The following is a 17,753-nucleotide window of genomic DNA, read 5'->3' as shown; positions in this document are numbered from 1 at the left end:
AAGTAGTTGCTAATATCAGAATTTCATTATGCTGTAAGAAAAGAATGATCCTTAACAGCTGACTGTCTCAGTACATTGGTGTATCATTAACATCAATACCTCCAAAATCATAATTACGCCTTGCTTTTCTTAACTCATCAGCTTTCACCTTCCTGAAATACTATGCCTTTATAAGGTCTTTGCCACCAATTTCACCCAGCATTTATGCATGGTATGAAATGGGACAGAGGAGTCTTGCATTTTTTCAATACACATTCTTGCTCTTTGAGGTTTAAAACAGCTGGAGATTGTATGACAGCTATAGATGAACAGTGAATGAGGAAGGATATGTTCTAAAACAGGCTGTGAATATATTTCTGCATGGGATAGCATTGGGAAGGATTGGGACACTTGGAGTACAAACACCATCCCGTCCTACAGCATTCTGAAAATAAACTAATGGTGCTTGCCCAAGAAGAGCCTGTGAGGAAATTCAAAATTAAATCTTCAGAGAACATTGTTCCAAAAGATGGAAAATGAGGATACAGCCAGGTGCTGAACACTCACATATCCATGGGCCCTAATGGGATGCACTCGCAGGTGCTGAGGGAGCTGCTTGATGTTGTTGCAACACCTCTCTCCATAATTTTTTAAAAACCATGGACAACAGGAGAGGTGGCTGAGGACTGGAGGAGAGCCAATGTCACCCCAGCCTCCAAAAAGGGCAAGAAGGAAGACCTTGGAAATGATAGACCAGTCAGCCTCACCTCCATCCCTGGGAAGGTGATGGAACGGCTCCTTCTGGAGGCCATCTCTAGGCACATGGATGAAAAGAAAGTTATCAGGAGTAGTCAGCATGGATTCACCAAGGGGAAATCATGCTTGACCAACCTGATAGCCTTCTATGATGGAGTGACTAGCTGGGAAGATGAAGGGAGAGCAGAGGATGTGGTTTACCCTGACTTCAGTAAGGCTCTTGACACTGTCTCCCATAACATCCTCATAGCAAAGCTCAGGAAGTATGGGTTGGATGAGTGGACTGTGAGATGGATCGAGAACTGGCTAAGCAACAGAGCTCAACGGGTTGTGGTCAGCAGCACAGAGTCCAGCTGGAGGCCTGTAGTGTGTGTTCCCCAGGGATCAGTACTGAGTCTGGTTTTGTTCAACATCTTCATCAATGACCTAGATGAAGGGTTGGAATGTACCCTCAGCAAGTTTGATGATGATACAAAGCTGGGAGGAGTGGCTGATACACCAGGAGGCTGTGCTGTCATTCAAGGGGATCTGGACAGACTGGAGAGTTGGGCAGAGGGGAACCTCATGAAATTTAACAAGGACAAGTGTAGAGTTCTGCACCTGGGGAGGAACAACCCCATGCACCAGTACAGGTTAGGGGTTGACGTGCTGGAAAGCAGCTGCATGGAGGACTTTGGAGTATTGGTAGAAAATAAGTTATCCATGGGACAACAATGTGCCCTGGTGGCCAAGAGGGCCAATGGTGTCCTCAGGTGCATTAAGAAGAGTGTGACTAGCAGGTTGAGAGACATTATCCTCCCCTTCTACTGTGCATTGGTGAGGCCTCATCTGGAGTATTGTGTCCAGTTCTGGGCTCCCCAGCTCAAGAGAGACAGGGAACTTTTGGAGAGAGTCCAACAGAGGGCTACGAGGATGATTAAGGGACTGGAACATCTCTTGTATGAGGAAAGGCTGAGAGACCTGGGGTTGTTTAGTCTGGAGAAGAGAAGGCTGAGAGAGGACCTTACCGATGTCTATAAATATCTGAAGGGTGGCTGTCGGGAGGATGGAACCAGTCTCTTTTCAGTAGTGCCCAGTGGTAGGACGAGGGGCAATGGGCATGAACACAGGAAGTTCCACCTGAACATGAGGAAAATCTTCTTTACTGTGAGGGTGATGGAGCATTGGAACAGGCTGCCCAGAAAGGTTGTGGAGTCTCCTTCTCTGGAGACCTTCAAAAGCCAACTGCACGTGTTCCTGTGCAACCTTCCCTAGGTGATCCTGCCTTGGCAGGGGAGTTGGACCAGATGATCTTCAGAGGTCCCTTCCAACCCCTACCATTCTGTGATTCTGTGATTCTGTGATTCTGTACTGAGTAGATTAGTTAGTGCTAAGATTATCCTCTACACACTAGAAGAGGCAAAGTCCTGATTAAAGAAAAAACCCCAAACCAAAACCACTGCCTGATCACATATGTAAAGACTGTCTCACAGTGAATGCACATGAGCGTACCAGCCTCAGGCTTCATGGCCTTTTCTAATTCCACCATTGCCTGACTTAATTGTGTCTGACTTTGCAACTTTACTAATATCTTTTACTGGAGATATCAGTGTGAACCAGCTAAATGACTGGTAATGCTCATAATGGCAAGGTGAAGGAGAATAACAGGGAACTTGAATTTCCTTTTTAAGCAGTTCTAGTGTTTGAGACAGCCCAGTTTAGTTAGTTTTCCAATTTAACTGCATTTTACATTTACAGACATTGGTCCAGCAGAAGGAAAACATGCAACAGAGTAATACGGGGACACCCCTCAGACTCCCTCCATACAGAATCTACTGTGAAACTCCAACTGAGCAACACAGGAAGAATTAGGATTTCTAACTCAATTGTGTTTATTTCTTGGTGTTTTCACCATCCAGCTTGTTTGCTGCTACATTCAGATGACTGCCACTTATCAAATGTCAGAAAAGTACTTCCTGAATCTATGGAGAAAGTAACAATTAAGTCCTCGGATCCAAATTTTGTCCATAAGCATTTTAATGTTTGTATCCACAATGACCTAGAGTCTTTCAAGAAACTCACTCATGTTTACAAGGAAGTTCTTCTGTCCACCACAGCTTTTAAGAGTTCTACACCTTTCCTGAAGGAGCCATAAGAAGCAGATATATCCTTCTTCTCAAGTAATTAACCCAGGTTCATGTTTCTCCTTCGTGTTGTAGCTGGAAGAGAAAACAGTATAGATGAGTAAGTAGAAAAGCATGAGGCCAGAACTGTTACAGCAAGAATTCTGGGTAATACATTATCCTTGAGGGGAAGAGGATGTGGAGCTGAAGCCCAGCAAAAAGGGATGGATTGAATCTGGTCCTCTTCCATTCTCTTCCCTGGAATGTAACATCTGAATTACTGCATAAGGAGTACTTCACAACTCTGGGAGAAAGAAGCTGCTGCATTTTGTGGAGTTGAATTCCACAAACATGCTCTGAGAATGGCTGAATGACCAGGAAGGAGATCAACATCTGATGCACTTCCAAGTAAACAGAGACATAGGTACTGGGAAGCTTAATGTTAACAGCTTTGGCCTCTACAGATTTTAGGCACCTACAGGATTAGGCAACAGTTGAAGAGGGATTTTGAAGATCTAACTGTTTGGTTTAGTCACCTAAATCCCACATCAGCATCTAAGGCTTTTTGTAGATTTAGGCCTTGGTCCAACAGCATCTATTGCTGGGAAACAGAGCAACATCCTTTGTTAATAATAACAGTGAGGAGAATTATTGCAAAGCAAAGATAAATTTTTTACCCTACACAGGATGTAAAGAGAAACAAATGTATTTTCCGATCAGGCAAATAGAGATTAATCTCAACATTTAGATCATCAGTAGTGCATAGCTTGCTATTTTCTCAGGCCAACTAAAACAAGAATGGAGAACTCCTCCAATCAGTTTTGCAATCAGGTTAACAAAATAGTCTTTATTCTTCACTTTAGCAAAATTCTTACAACCTCTGTTAAAACTAGTTTGTTGTTTCTTCAATTTTCTATGAGTCAGGAACACAAAAAATCAGTCTCTAAATAAATCTCAGAAACTAGTAAAAACAAAGCAAGTCCAGAAAGCAAAGGAGTCGTAAAACAACCAGATAGAACAAACAGGTAGAATTATTTTTTGCACAAGGCAAGCCAGCTTGAAAGCTCTCAAAACTTTGCAATACAGTTTTCAACATTCCCCTTAAATTAATTTTTCATGAAATAGAGGAGAAACAGAAAAGCATCTTAATATGACAACAAACTTCTATCATTGTATTTATCCTAAGTTTCATGTATTCTTTTTCAGAAGGTTCCTCTGCCCCCCCTCCAAGACCTGACTCATTAAATAACCACTTCCAGAACATTTGGAAACGTGCTCATCAGAGGTCACCCTACAATAGTTTCTTTGCAGGGAATAATGACCTGGAATATTGAAGTATTTCAGCACTCAGCTGCATTTTGAAAACAAGGTCATTGTGTTTAGGTGCCTAAAAAAAAGTATTCTTTTACTTGAGCAGGAACCCTTTAAAAAATCAGGGATGGGACATCATAAAGGGGTCCTAGAAAGAGAGGCCCCTTTAAAACTAAATAAGCCTGTCAGGACAAGGGACATTACCAGAGACAGCTGAGTTTTAATAAGGTGCACCTCTTTCCTTTTCCTCTGATTTCCATGAGCTGAGTCTACAAAAGTTGTAGAGTTATTCCTATCCTCTGAATAACAGAAATACTTTTCTACCAAATCTGCTAAAATACTTTTTACAGAGGTTTCTTCAGACCCCTCTTGTTTCTGAGGAAAGAGTTTTTTCACTGCTTCAAAGTGATCAAATTTCTCAAAAATATTTGCAATTTCAAGATAAAACTTAGGAAACTTAGTTTCTTAGGAAATAAATTGCTCCTGTATATAGTTCTATTTTTTCTCCTGAAGAAATGCATTTATTGCATGAATAAAGCAAGAGGACCACAGACTCTTTCCATAAACAGCACACCAGAGCTAATACATGTTGCCTGTTTTTGAAACATTTTGGTGAATCATTTCTCTCAGATAGTCTTTTCTGAAAATTTGTTGAGTGCATCTGCCCTGATGATCTTTCTGTCTTCAGTTTAACATACTTCAGCTAAAGAAGTAAACCAGAAAAAAGTGGTGCTGGATTAGTCAAATGCCATGAATTGTTTAAATAAAATCTTGCAGGTAATTGTTTTTAAATAGTCGGGATAGCTGATAAACTTCATGGACTTTCTTCTGTTTCACTTGCCCTATCCAAACTCTCCCTTCCCAAACTATACTGTGGTCTTGTTTCTCTGTGGCTAAAATGCACCTTTCAGCTGAGAAAACAAAACAAAAAAAATCTGGAAATGCTGGACATGTACATTTGTGAGCACATTCCTGATATTTGCCCCCAGGTACTTGCCAAGTCTATTAAACTGTTAAATAGTGTCTTTTGCGTTTTCTGGAATTTGCAAACAGTAGGCATTTGTCATGTCTTATAACCCTCCACCTCCCCAGAACTGTCATACTGGAAAACAAAACATGTTAAAATATGCATCTGTGCAAGTTAACTTTAAAACAACTTCTAAGCCCACAGTTATAAAATGGAAAATGTATTTCTCTGTAAAGAAAACCTGCAGGTTACCTAATCAAACTTTAGCCTCAGGTGTTCAAAAAGGTGTCACTCAGGGCTTTTAATGTTGCACACATAAAGCCAGCCTGCAAAAATAGCAGAAGCTTAAGGCATAAACCATAGTGTGACTCCTCTCCACTTTGCCTAGCTGCACGTTCAGGGTTATCTGGATGCCAGACTCCAGCACAGCATAGAAATACCCAGGCTAGCTTTAAACACACTGATTGAGGCATCCGAATCATTCCAGGCTCAGAAGCACCATGCTTAGCAAAATCTAATTTACCCAGGAAGCAGGAAGGCAGCCAAGGATATTTTTACAGTTACAGACTCTTCCCCTTTTATCTCTATGATCGCCTATTGCTTTTTTAAAAGAGACATTAATAAAACCAGGAGGTGGTATCTTCCCCATGCTGAAAGAGAGAGCTGAAAAGAAATGCTCCTGAAGTTCAGGGGCAACAGCTTTTAGTCCTGTTTTTCCATATCTTAAGATTGGTGCTGATTTTTAATTTTTGGGTTGAATTGCCAGTGCAGATCCACACCCAATTTCAAACGAGTATAGGGGCTCTAGTTTCATTATTCGTGGAGGGACTTTCCTTGCCTTGATTTAGGCAGCTCAGGGTTAGGCCTCCTACTCTTGGCTTGTTGCCACAGGTGCCTTTTACAAGCCAGCGTGAAAGAGCTGGTACTTCTGGGTAGTTCATTCCCAGTGTCTAACCCAGGAGGAGATAAATCAGCATCTGCAACTGGCAAGAAAAAGAGCCGAAAGTGCCTATTTCAGACGTAAATAACTAACTTTCCAACGGTATGCTTCAGGCCCTGTTCCACTCAGCCACATTTCCGGGGAACCTGGTGGCCACTGCTGCCCATGGGGAAAACGTGTCCTCCTGGGTCTGGAGGGCTGAGTTCTGGGGTTTGGCCATTGCATCCCCAGGGCAGAAGTTTCTAGAAAAGCCTCCAGTATTTGTGATTTTTCTCAGCTGAAAGGGCGTTTTGGCTACCATGATGTCAGACGCTTTTCTCCCCTGCCGAGAGGGGAGAGAAACGTGCTGAGAGGTCAGCACGTTTCTGACCTCTCAGCTGGCTGCTTTGCACAAATGCTGTTCCTGTTGTTCCACGCCCCATCTCTCTGGTCCCATATAGGGCAATTCACTCAGTGGAAAACCAGGAATGAAGTGGGTGTCGGGAGGCCATAAGGGTCCTGCTCAGCCCAGAGCAACTCCCCGGATCTGCGGCAGGACATGGCACCAGGCTCCCCGCTCCCTGGCTGGGGCCTCTCCCCACCCCCAGTGAGGTGATGGCCACCCTCAGTGGCCAGGGCACCCTCAGCAGCCAGACCCCTGGAGAGGGAGCAAGAGGGGTCCTGACACCCGTGTACTCTCTCTGTGAGGGGCATCCTGGAGGCCTGTAGCCGCCTGTGCCGTGAGGGACAGGGAGCTGAGGCCGAGCATGGCAGCACGGCGAGGGCCTCACTCGCCTCCACTAGCCCCAGCAATGCCCAGCTGCGGTGCTTAAGCTCTGTGGGCTCCTCCAAACACATCTTTATGCCCCCAAACCAGTCCAGAGGTGAGGAGTGGGGTGCATTTAAAAATCCTTACTAAAAAAATTAACAAAACAGGTAAGCCCCGTCCTGTGCTGCAGATGATTGTTTTGCAGAGCAAGCAGCTTTCCTCCTGAACGTGGGCAACATGACAGTAGGCTGTTTCACTTCAAGGAAGGCAGACACTGGCCCTCCATGACAGAAATGAGAAGGTTTTGAGAAGGAATGAAAACCAAAGAATATTTGAGGCTGCAAAATGGGGTGAGACTGTAAAATCAAACCACTGTTTGCTTGGCATGCTCATCCAGCACACATGACCTTGGCACATTTTGGCTGGGACTTACCTTTCCTTTGCAATGAAACAAGGCTATGTTTCCTCACCAAAGTACTTTTAAGAGAAAAAATAAAAAATAGAGAAAGGTCTTTGTCTTTTCCCCACCCTCAAATTTGCCATCTGATCATGTGTTGTGGTTTAACCTGGCAGGGAGCTAGACACCACACAGCTGTTCGCACACTGTCCCTCACTGGGATGGGAGAGAGAATCAGAAGAAAAGGTAGAACTCATGGGTTGAGAGACAATTAAATAGGACAGAAAAGGAAGGGAAAATAATGATAAAAGTATATACAAAATAAGTGATGCACAATGCAATTGCTCACCACCCACTGACTGATGAATCCCTGAGCAGTGGCTGCCACCTCCCAGCCAATTCCCGCCCGCACCCCCCCCCCCCCTTTTATTGTTCAGCATGACATCATATGGTATAGAGTATCTCTTTGGCCAGTTTGGGTCAACTGTTCTGGCTATGTCCTCTCCCGGCTTCTTGTGCACCTCTTGCCTACTAGCTGGCAGGGCAGTGTGAGAAGCTGAGTCCTTGAATTACTGTAAGCACTGCTCAGCAACAACTAAAACATCAGTGTGTTGTAAACATTATTCTCATCCTAAACCCAAAACACAATACTGTACCAGCTACTAGGAAGAAAAGTAACTCCATTCCAGGCAAAACCAGGACACTATGTTTTTTAAATATTTTGAAGCACGAAACAATAAATGTCGGAGATCAGGATTTTCATATGTCTATACTGGAGGCAAATGCCAGCATGTCCAAATCCAAGTTTCAAGTATAAAGAACCTGCCTGTTAATTGAAGTTTGCACTTTATTTAAAGACCTGTATGACTTCAAGTACAACATTTCAACACATATTATTTTATCAGATAAAATCAGAAGATTGCTGTGATCTTAAAAGAGAAGGCACCCCAAATAGAGAAAACCTTGGTCTCACTGGTGAGATTGAGGTTTACATTTTTGAGGACTCTAATACAATATACAATATTTCTTCCTGTGGATTTTGTTTTTTTTCTACAGACACCTGCTTCTGTGCAGGTGGACTAATAAGTTCAAGATGTATCTTTGTATGTATTTGAGAACGTTTAAAACTGGCAGATGAAATTGGTTTGCTTACGGCACATGTAATATCCAGAAGCTGATTCACCTGTAGACAACATTAAAAGAAACCAACAGCATCACTTCCAGTCCTTAGGAGCTGCCAGAATTCATGTGAAGTCATCGGGATGATGACAAATTACACCAGGTTCTGCAATCTTGATCTGAGCACAAAAAAACTGAATAGTGACACCTGTTTCATGTCTAGCTTTCCCTACTTCTTATTCATTGCCAGCACTGAAAGAAGTTGACATATCAAATCTGCTGTTATGCTAAGAATCTGCCCAAAATTTGCATAAGCATACATTTTAATGTGCTGGATACTTCACATCAATACTACCTATTCTGAAGTTAATTGCCCAAAACAGCCCAAAATGCTGAGTTGTCATTCAGCAGCTATTACAACATTTAAATTTCCATATAATCCACAACTCTCTATATTTCTGCCTTATATTAATGTATTAGCCTGCATCATTTGGAGCCTTCTGTCACACACATTAGGAGCATTTTTTCTTCCATGATGAGTTTAATTATCTCAAAATCTCTGAGTAATGACTCAGTTTGGTGTGACTAAGCATAGAGGTGCATTGCTAGCCCAAGTCAATGGCAGTATGTTTCACCAAGCCAATGGTTCACTGTTTTCAAAGGTCTGTGTCACATCACGAGGGTTCAGTGGTAAATATTCCAAAATACCATACTTAACAAATTCAGGAGGGCATGCTTTTGTTAACTTTTACAGCTCTAGTAGGAATCTAGATATTGAGCATTTATATTTTCTTCAGTCCTTATGATTAAATCATTCTGATTTTTATGATTATTTAAAACAGTTTATGTATGTTTGCAAAGGGATTATTAGAAACCATAAAGATATATGTGTATCAGCTTTCCACAAAGAATTGCAAGAATAGTTTTAGCATTAGAATAAAATATGCAAGAATTAGATGACTCACAATAAACTGGCAGTTTATATTATTAATTCTTAAAATATCTGAATAGCATGAATCTAATAAATACGTATCAGCTGCATTGTATTTATCATGATTTTTCAGCAAGTTACGACCTGGCAATTTCTCACACCATTTAACATGAAGATACAGGCAGAACAAGCACACAAATCTGGTTACCTTCTGATGGAAGTTGTTGATGTTGTTGCTATGAGGTTGGTAAAAAACTAATTATTTACAAAGAGTAATTATCTTTCTATTGTGTACATGTATTGTGTTTAGACCAAAAAGTCTTAAATTATGTCTGGGGATTCCAGGCATCACCACAGAAGTAGAAATAATCATAGAATCATTTAGGTTGAAAAAGACCTTTAAGATCGTCGAGTCCAACCATTAACCTAAGACTGCCCAGTCCACCACTAAACAATGCCTCTAAGCACCACATCTACACCTCTTTTAAATACCTCCAGGGATGGTGACACTTCCTTGGGCAGCCTGTTCCAATGCTTGACAACCTTTTTAGTGAAGAATTTTTTTCTAATAACCATTCTAAACCTGCTCTGGTGCAAGTTGAGGCCTTGTCCTATTGTCCTATTTCTTGTTATTTGGGAGAAAAGACACACACCTCACTACTACCCCCTTTCATGTAGCTGTAGAGAGTGATCAGATCTCCCCTCAGCCTCCTTTTCTGCAGGCTAAACAACCCCAGTTGCTTCAGCCACTCCTCACAAGACTTGTTCTCTAGGCCCTTCACTAGCTTCGTTGCCCTTCTTTGGATGCAATCCAGAACCTCAATGTCTTTCATGTAGTGAGGGGCCCAAAACTGAACACAGTATTTGAGGTGCAGCCTTACCAGTGCCGAGTACAGGGGCACAATCACTTCCCTACTCCTGCTGGCCACACTATTGCTGATACAGGCCAGGATGCTGTTGGCCTTCTTGGCCACCTGGGCACACTGCTGGATCCTATTCAGCTGGCTGTCAACCAGCACTCCCAGGTCCTTTTCTGCCAGGCAGCTCTCCATCCACTCCTCCCCAAGCCTGTAGCGTTGCATGGGGTTGTTGTGACCCAAATGCAGGACTTGTCACTTAGCCTTGTTGAACCTCATACAGTTGGCCTTGGCCCAGTTGATCCAGCCTGTCCACATACCTCTATGGAGCCCTTCTACCTTCAAGCAGATCAACACTCCTGCCCAACTTGGTATTGTCTGTAAACTTACTGAGGGTGCACTCGATTCCCTCATCCAGATTGTTGGTAAAGATATTAAACAGAACTGGCCCTAATACTGAGCCCTGGGAAACACTGCTTGTGACCAGCCACTAAGTGGATTTAACTCCATTCACCACAACTCTGGGTCCAGCCATACACCAGTTTTTTACCCAGTGAAACACGAACCTATCGAAGCCATGAGCAGCCAGTTTCTCCAGGAGAATTCTGTGGGAAATGGTGTCCAAGGCTTTACTAAAGTTCAGGTAGACAACATCCACAGCCTTTCCCTCATCCACTAAACGGGTCATGTTGTCAAAGGAGTTTAGGTTAGTCAGGCAGGACCTGCCTTTCATAAACCCATGCTGACTGGGCCTGATCCCCTGGTTGTCCTGTATATCCATGATGGCACTCAAGATGATCTGCTCCATAACCTTCCCTGGCACTGAGGTCAGACTGACAGGCCTATAGTTCACTGGATCCTTCTTCCAGCCCTTCTTGTAGTTGGGCATCACATTTGCTAACTTCCGGTCAACCGGGACCTACCCGGTTAGCCAGGACTGCTGATAAATCACAGAATCACACAGAGTCATTAAGATTGGAAAAGACCGTTAAGATCATCAAGTCCAACCATCAGCCCAACACCAACATGTGCACTAAACCACATCCTGAAGTGCCATGTCTACACGTTTCTTGAATACTTCCAGTAGTGATGGAAAGTGGCTTGGTGAGCACTTCTGCCAGCTCCCTCAGTACCCTTAGGTGGCCCCAGAGACTTGTGTGTGTCTAAGTGGTGTAGCAGGTTTCTAACCATTTTCCCTTGTGTTATGGGGGCTTCATTCCACTCCCCTCCCCCATCTTCCAGCTCAGGGATCTGGGTACCCAGAGAACAACTGGTCTTACTATTAAAGACTGAGGCAAAGAAGGCATCAGGTACCTCAGCCTTTTCCTCATCTTTTGTCACTATGTTTCCCCCCCACATCCAATAAAGGATGGAGATTCTCCTTATCCCTCCTTTTGTTGCTAATGTATTTATAGAAACATTTTTTATTGCCTTCTATGGCAGTAGCCAGCTTAATTTCTAGCTGGGCTTTGGCCATTCTAACTTTCTCCCTGCATAACCTCACGACATCCTTGTAGTCTTCCTGAGTTGTCTGCCCCTTCTTCCAAAGGTCATAAACCCTTTTTTTCCTGAGTTCCAGCCAAAGCTCTCTGTTCAGCCAGGATGGTGTTCTTCCCTGCTGGCTTGTCTTTTGGCACGTATGGGAACTGGCTGCTCCTGCACCTTTACAATTTCCTTCTTGAAGAATGTCCAGCCTTCCTGGGCTCCTTTGCCCTTCAGGACTGCCTCCCAAGAGATGCTGTCAGCCAGTCTCCTAAACAGGCAAAAGTCTGCCATCCAGAAGTCCAAGGCAGCAGTTCTGCTAACCCCCCACCTTACTTCTCCAACAATCAAAAACTCTAAATTTTGTGATCATTATGCCGAAGATGGCCTCCAACCATCACATCACCCACAAGTCCTTCTCTGTTCACAAACAGGTCCATGGGGTGCCTTCCCTAGCTGGCTACTCACCAGCTGTGTCAGGAAGTTATCTTCCACACACTCGAGGAACTTCCTAGACTGTTACCATTCTGCTGTACTGTACTTCCAGCATACATCTGGTAAGTTGAAGTCCCCCACGAGAACAAGGGCTGGCAATTGTGAGTCTTCTCTCAGCTGCTGAGATATTTTGTCTGTCTCTTCATCCTAGGTGGGTGGTCTATAACAGACTCCCACCATGATATCTGCCTTGTTGGCCTTCCTCCTGATTCTTACCCATAAACCCTCAACACTATAATCACCATCATCAAGCTCTAGACAGTCAGAACACTCCCTAACATACAGGGCTACCCCACCGCCTCTCCTTCCTTGCCTATCCCTTCTGAACAGTTTATCGCCATTCATTGCAGCACTCCACTTGTTTGAGTAATTCCACCATGTTTCCGTGATTGCAACTATATCATAATTTTCCCATCGTGCAATGGCTTCCAGCTTCTCCTCTTTGGGATTTTTTTACTATAAAAAAACTTACCTGTGAGAGAGGTTATTCCTACATTTCTGTGGGAAAAAAGTCTCTCTCACTGAAAGAACCCAAATTGCAATACCAATCATCCATCCCCTTTACAAAGATTGTATTTCTGACAGGGGACAAATAAATTTCCTGTAGATTGTTCCAAAAAAGTCCCTTGTTTTCTGATTTTTTAATAAGCTCCCAGGTGAAGTAGTTTATCCATGGCTATCAATGAGTAAGGACTATGCTAACAATTAACACCAAGACCTAACAGAGTCATAAGCAACAACCTACAAGAATGAGATGAAGAGTCACGCTCACGCTCTGCCATGTCACGAGTCCGTGTGTTAGAAAAACATTAGAGAAACATGAATGATATCAGTGCTGACATGTAAGGCACAATGTTGAAGAACAGGGGAAAAGACCAAGTTCCACATGCCCCACCAGCCCTCTGCTCACTGGCACAGTGATGTTCCTCCTCGCAGGACCCCAGAAAAGAGAAACTGGAGACAAGCTGTACATGCACCCTCCCATTAGAGACAATGTTATCTAGCATGGCAAGCACTGCTTTGCGGTCAAAGAACATTTCTTCTGGCTCCACTCCACGTGAGGACATATTGTTTTCCTTCAGTCCAGCTCACTCAGCCTTAAGCAGAGGGTTTAGGGCTTAGGTCTAAATGAGTTATTTACACGAAGGTATAATGTGTGGGTTGGGTTTAACAAGAGACATTAGAATAAGTAGTACAAGACTGCCACAAGATTGAATAAATCCAAATATTACCATATTTTCTGGGAAGAAAATAAACACCACCCAAGAGAAAAAGCAGTCAGAAATAAGAGACATGTCTGACCTGAGTTGTACATACCACGGTGTTGTTGCTCAGGTCAACATTCACACAGATTAACTGGCCAGAACAACACTGCTGCTGAATTCAGAGTCGCCGCACTGCTAATCCAGCTGTTAAATACTGGGAACTCAAACAATAACCTTTCTAATGCACTAAGTTAGTTTTGTTCCCACCCAATTTTCCTATCTCCACTTTCACTTTATTATTTAAGTATCTATTACCGTGGGTTTGTACAACAATTTAATCATAGAAGGCCTGATCCTGTGAGGTGCTGAATACCTTCAGCTAACACTTACCACACATCACCAGAGGAATGTTTTGTCTTTGGCTAAATTTTCAGCCTGGCTGTTTCCCCTGTCTTTTCCACATGTAGTCATGCTATTTGATCCATTTAAAGGGCACCTTCACTGTTCTTTGTATTCTTGATACACAGAATTATTAAACTAATTGATTCAGTAAAGTAACTATTTTAGCAAGGTGATTAAGCATGTTTATAAGTTTAAAAGCAGAGAATATTTCCACAGACTTCAAGGGAACGATTCATATGTTTAATGTTATTAATTAAATTAAATTCCAGCCAAAATGAACTCTTCATTTTATTTCCTATTTATGTCATACAGGTCCTGAGGAATTGGCTAGCACCAGGGATTCACAAAGCTGCAAGGGAGCCTGTGACATCCATTATGTCACACAGCCCCTACACAGCAAAATAACATCACTGAAGCCGTAAAAACAAATCATCATCTTATACTAAGAAGGCACTTTACAAGGGCTTTCCAAAACTCTCCATAAAACAGATGGATCAAATTATGGCATGTTGTTTGCACAGCCACAAATACACTGGTCAATCCACTAGGTCTATAAATAACAATAAATAATACACATCTAAGATTCTGAATCTATTTTAATAAAGAGCTATCTAATTTTCCCAGTTGTAACACTTCCATTATAAAGGTGCCAAATTTCATTAGCTTTCTATTTCTTGTCAAACCTAAAAAGGACATGCCAGCCATTCAGTAAGAAGTGCCAATTTTGGTCAAACAAACATGTGGGACTACAAGCCAGATCTTTACAGAGATTAATGAGTAAGAAGGATCCTGACAAAACAGTGCCACTGAGATGGGAACTTTCACTGAGACCAGCTGGAGAGATTACAGAGGCAGAAAATCAGGGTTAGGTTGAAGTACTTTAAATGGCAGATCTTCTGCTAAACTCACCCATTTTGAATGAAACATTACAGAGTTGCCACCAGCAAAGAGAAGGGGAGGCAATAACTCTCTGCAGCGGGAGGGGGAAGGAGCAGCTCTGAGTGGGGAAAAAATGATTTCTCCAGCAAACATGGATGAAGTATACTCATGCCCTTGCCCAAGCCCCTTTAACGCGTGATGTAACTCATCCACATGGTTCTCCTCTGAAGCTAGTGCAAACATCTCTTGCTCATCCCGCACCTGTAGCTTTCCAGCAGATAGATCCATCCGTAGCAGTTTGTCACAGTTGTATCACTCTTCATGTCACTTTTGACAGAGAAAACAAGACAGCAGTTGCCCTTATTTGGAGTAAAGCACTGCTGCCCTAAGCAGATTTCAAGCAATCAAGGAGCTGTGAGCTGTGCTATGGGCTCTGCAACCTTGCTTTAAAGACCAAAATATGCTCTTCAAGCTTCTTGGTGAAGTATTCAGCATCCTTAAAAAAGAAAATAAGTACAATCAATCACATATGCCTAAAAGTCAGCCAAAGGATGACCTAGTAAACCAAAGCTACTGTATTTGTCAGGCTGCAGCTAGTCTTTATATGCCCCCTTAGGCAAAGCTACCAAAAATGTTTATACATGCAAGTGCTGCACTGACTTTGAGAGTCTGCCTTTGTGCATAAGGATGTCATGCAAGGAGAAGACTTCCCAAGGTCTAAGCAAGAGCTGTAAACTCATCAGCTGGACAAGCATGTTAAACAGTATGAATACGAACAACAGTGTTTGCCCGTAGTTCATATGCATACCTACTCATGAGAACATGAAGAATCAAAACCAATCAGTATTAGCAGGCCATCTGTATACTAGTGTGTGCTGGCCTCAGGTACAAGGAAATGTCAACCTAGCTTTATTATTAAAACCAATATATTGTGTTTTTCTAGCCTGTTTGAAATAATGAATGTCCATACGAGTAGCATAGCAGTGTTTAATCAGTAACTAATTGTAATGTCTGAAATTTGGCCAAAAAAATAATTCATGGAACAAATCTTCCAAATGAATTTCTAAAGTGAATGTTAATTTTCCTGGCTACAGTTACAAAAACAAAATTTAACATTTACCAAAGCCACTGACAAAATATAGCTCAGTACAGAATCAGATTTTCCATGAATATTTGTGATAAGTGATTGATGGTTTATATTATTACCACATGCAGTAGTTAAACATTTGAAAAAGTAAATCTTATAAAAAAATAACATAGCAGATAGTATTTAATTTCCAGTGGGAAAAATTTAAGAATTTTCAGATGAAAGTGGTCTGCACATAAAGTGAGTAGATCATGTAAACGTAACTTAAGTGCTCATAGCAGACTGGTTGTGTAGAGCATCTAAAAACTATGAAGCAATTATAAATGTATGAAGCTAGAGTAATAATCAAGATGTACAAGTTGTAGAAATTTTAAAAACAGTAACGTTACATTCAAAGTACAGACAGGAAATATTTTAATGCACTTTGAAAATGCAGACAGACAAGAAGGAAGTGTACAAAAAGTGCCTTTTTTCCCTAAACTCTTTGTGGATTTGGATTCTGCACAAACTGATTTAATGTATAAAACTACAGGAAAAATTGATTTAGATCAAGCCTTTGTTTAAACATAGGAGATAATGACAGTTCAGCTCTACATTACAGTGACTTAATTTCAGATGCAGCGGGGAAATCCCAAAGATTCACTCTTAGGAGAATTCTGTTTTGGTTATGCATAAACAGTCAACATTTCCATAATAACAGGAAAATATTTTAACTTAATGTAGACAGTCTTCCATTTAGAAATAAAGGCATGTAACATTTATTACAACCAGAGGAGAAGCTGGCCTGTTACACTTCTATTAGACAGGATAACTGTGCACAATTTATCTATCTTTTCTTTTCATGAAAAAATTCAAAATGTGCTCAGACTATGACCTGTTGTTGGAATCAGACAGAACTGTGTGGAAAGAGAAGTGTCAAATCTTCTTCTAACAATCATACATCACCAGTGTTGCAAATCATGTTCCAAGGAAAACAGAGGAACATTTTAGAGTAGTACATAGCTGAATGGCACAACTTTAACTGTCAGTCTTTTTAACTTACTCTATCCAGGAATCTTTTCATCTGAATAACTTAGTCCAGTAGCTTAATTCTTTTTAATATACTATTAAGAAAACAGATAGCTATAAATTTCATGAGTATGACTGCTGAACTTGTCTTTCTTTGTTGACTCTATGAAGAATTTTATGAGAAAAATAACAAACTTTTTTAAAACTCTTTTATGCTGGGAAATGTTTTTTTATCATAAGACATATTCCATAGGGTACTTTTTATTCTTCCTCAGTGACACCTGAGTTTATACCGATGAGCCAAGCCTGTGCAGGATGAAACCTTCATTTGAATTGGACAGAATCCTATGTACACACTCATCCCCTGGAACCAAAAGCTTATTTAGCAAAAAAAATCTTTATCTTTCTTTGAAGACTGGAGTGATGGAAGCACTGATGTTGGTAAGGAAGACAGCGGGGCTGGGAGACAGCTGTTGGACTGACAAAACCAAATCAATGAAACTAGTTTATAAAGTCTTGCAGCTCCGTGCCATTTCTTCCAATGATGATCATGACACAAAAACTCTGTTCTCTTCCAGGAAGAGAATGGAAACTGCGGAGATGCCGTGCACTTTAAAAAAAACAGCTTTGTGCTAAGGCTGGCCAAATTTCTTACTGGGCCAATTATGTGACATTTATACAGATGAAGCTGGGAACTGGCAAGAAAACTACTTTAATATCTTTTACACTGACCTGGAAATTGATTTCTTTTGGTTTAGATATTCTGCCTCAATCACTTAACCTCAAATAAAAGTTTTCAAATACATATATTGGAAAACCAACTGCCTAATCCCTCAGTGAGTGAAGCCAATTCAAATGTTCCTTGGGCAAAGATAAAGCCCTATGCTTGCCTGGAGGTTTTGTCTGGGTTGGTTTCATGGCCTCATCCAAAGCTTGTCGCAGTGACTGCAAGCAGCACCAGTGCATTGCTCCAGGCTTCAATCTGCTCTATGCTCCTGATCACTTTATCATCTAACACTTCCTTTGCTGGAAGAAAGTGGACAGAATTTTGGACAGTGGGAAAATCATCACATTTTTTCTGGAAACAA

This window comes from Phaethon aethereus, assembly GCF_964289735.1.
Source record: "Phaethon aethereus genome assembly, chromosome: Z".
Lineage (NCBI taxonomy): Eukaryota > Metazoa > Chordata > Aves > Phaethontiformes > Phaethontidae > Phaethon > Phaethon aethereus.
This window is presented reverse-complemented; position numbering follows the sequence as displayed.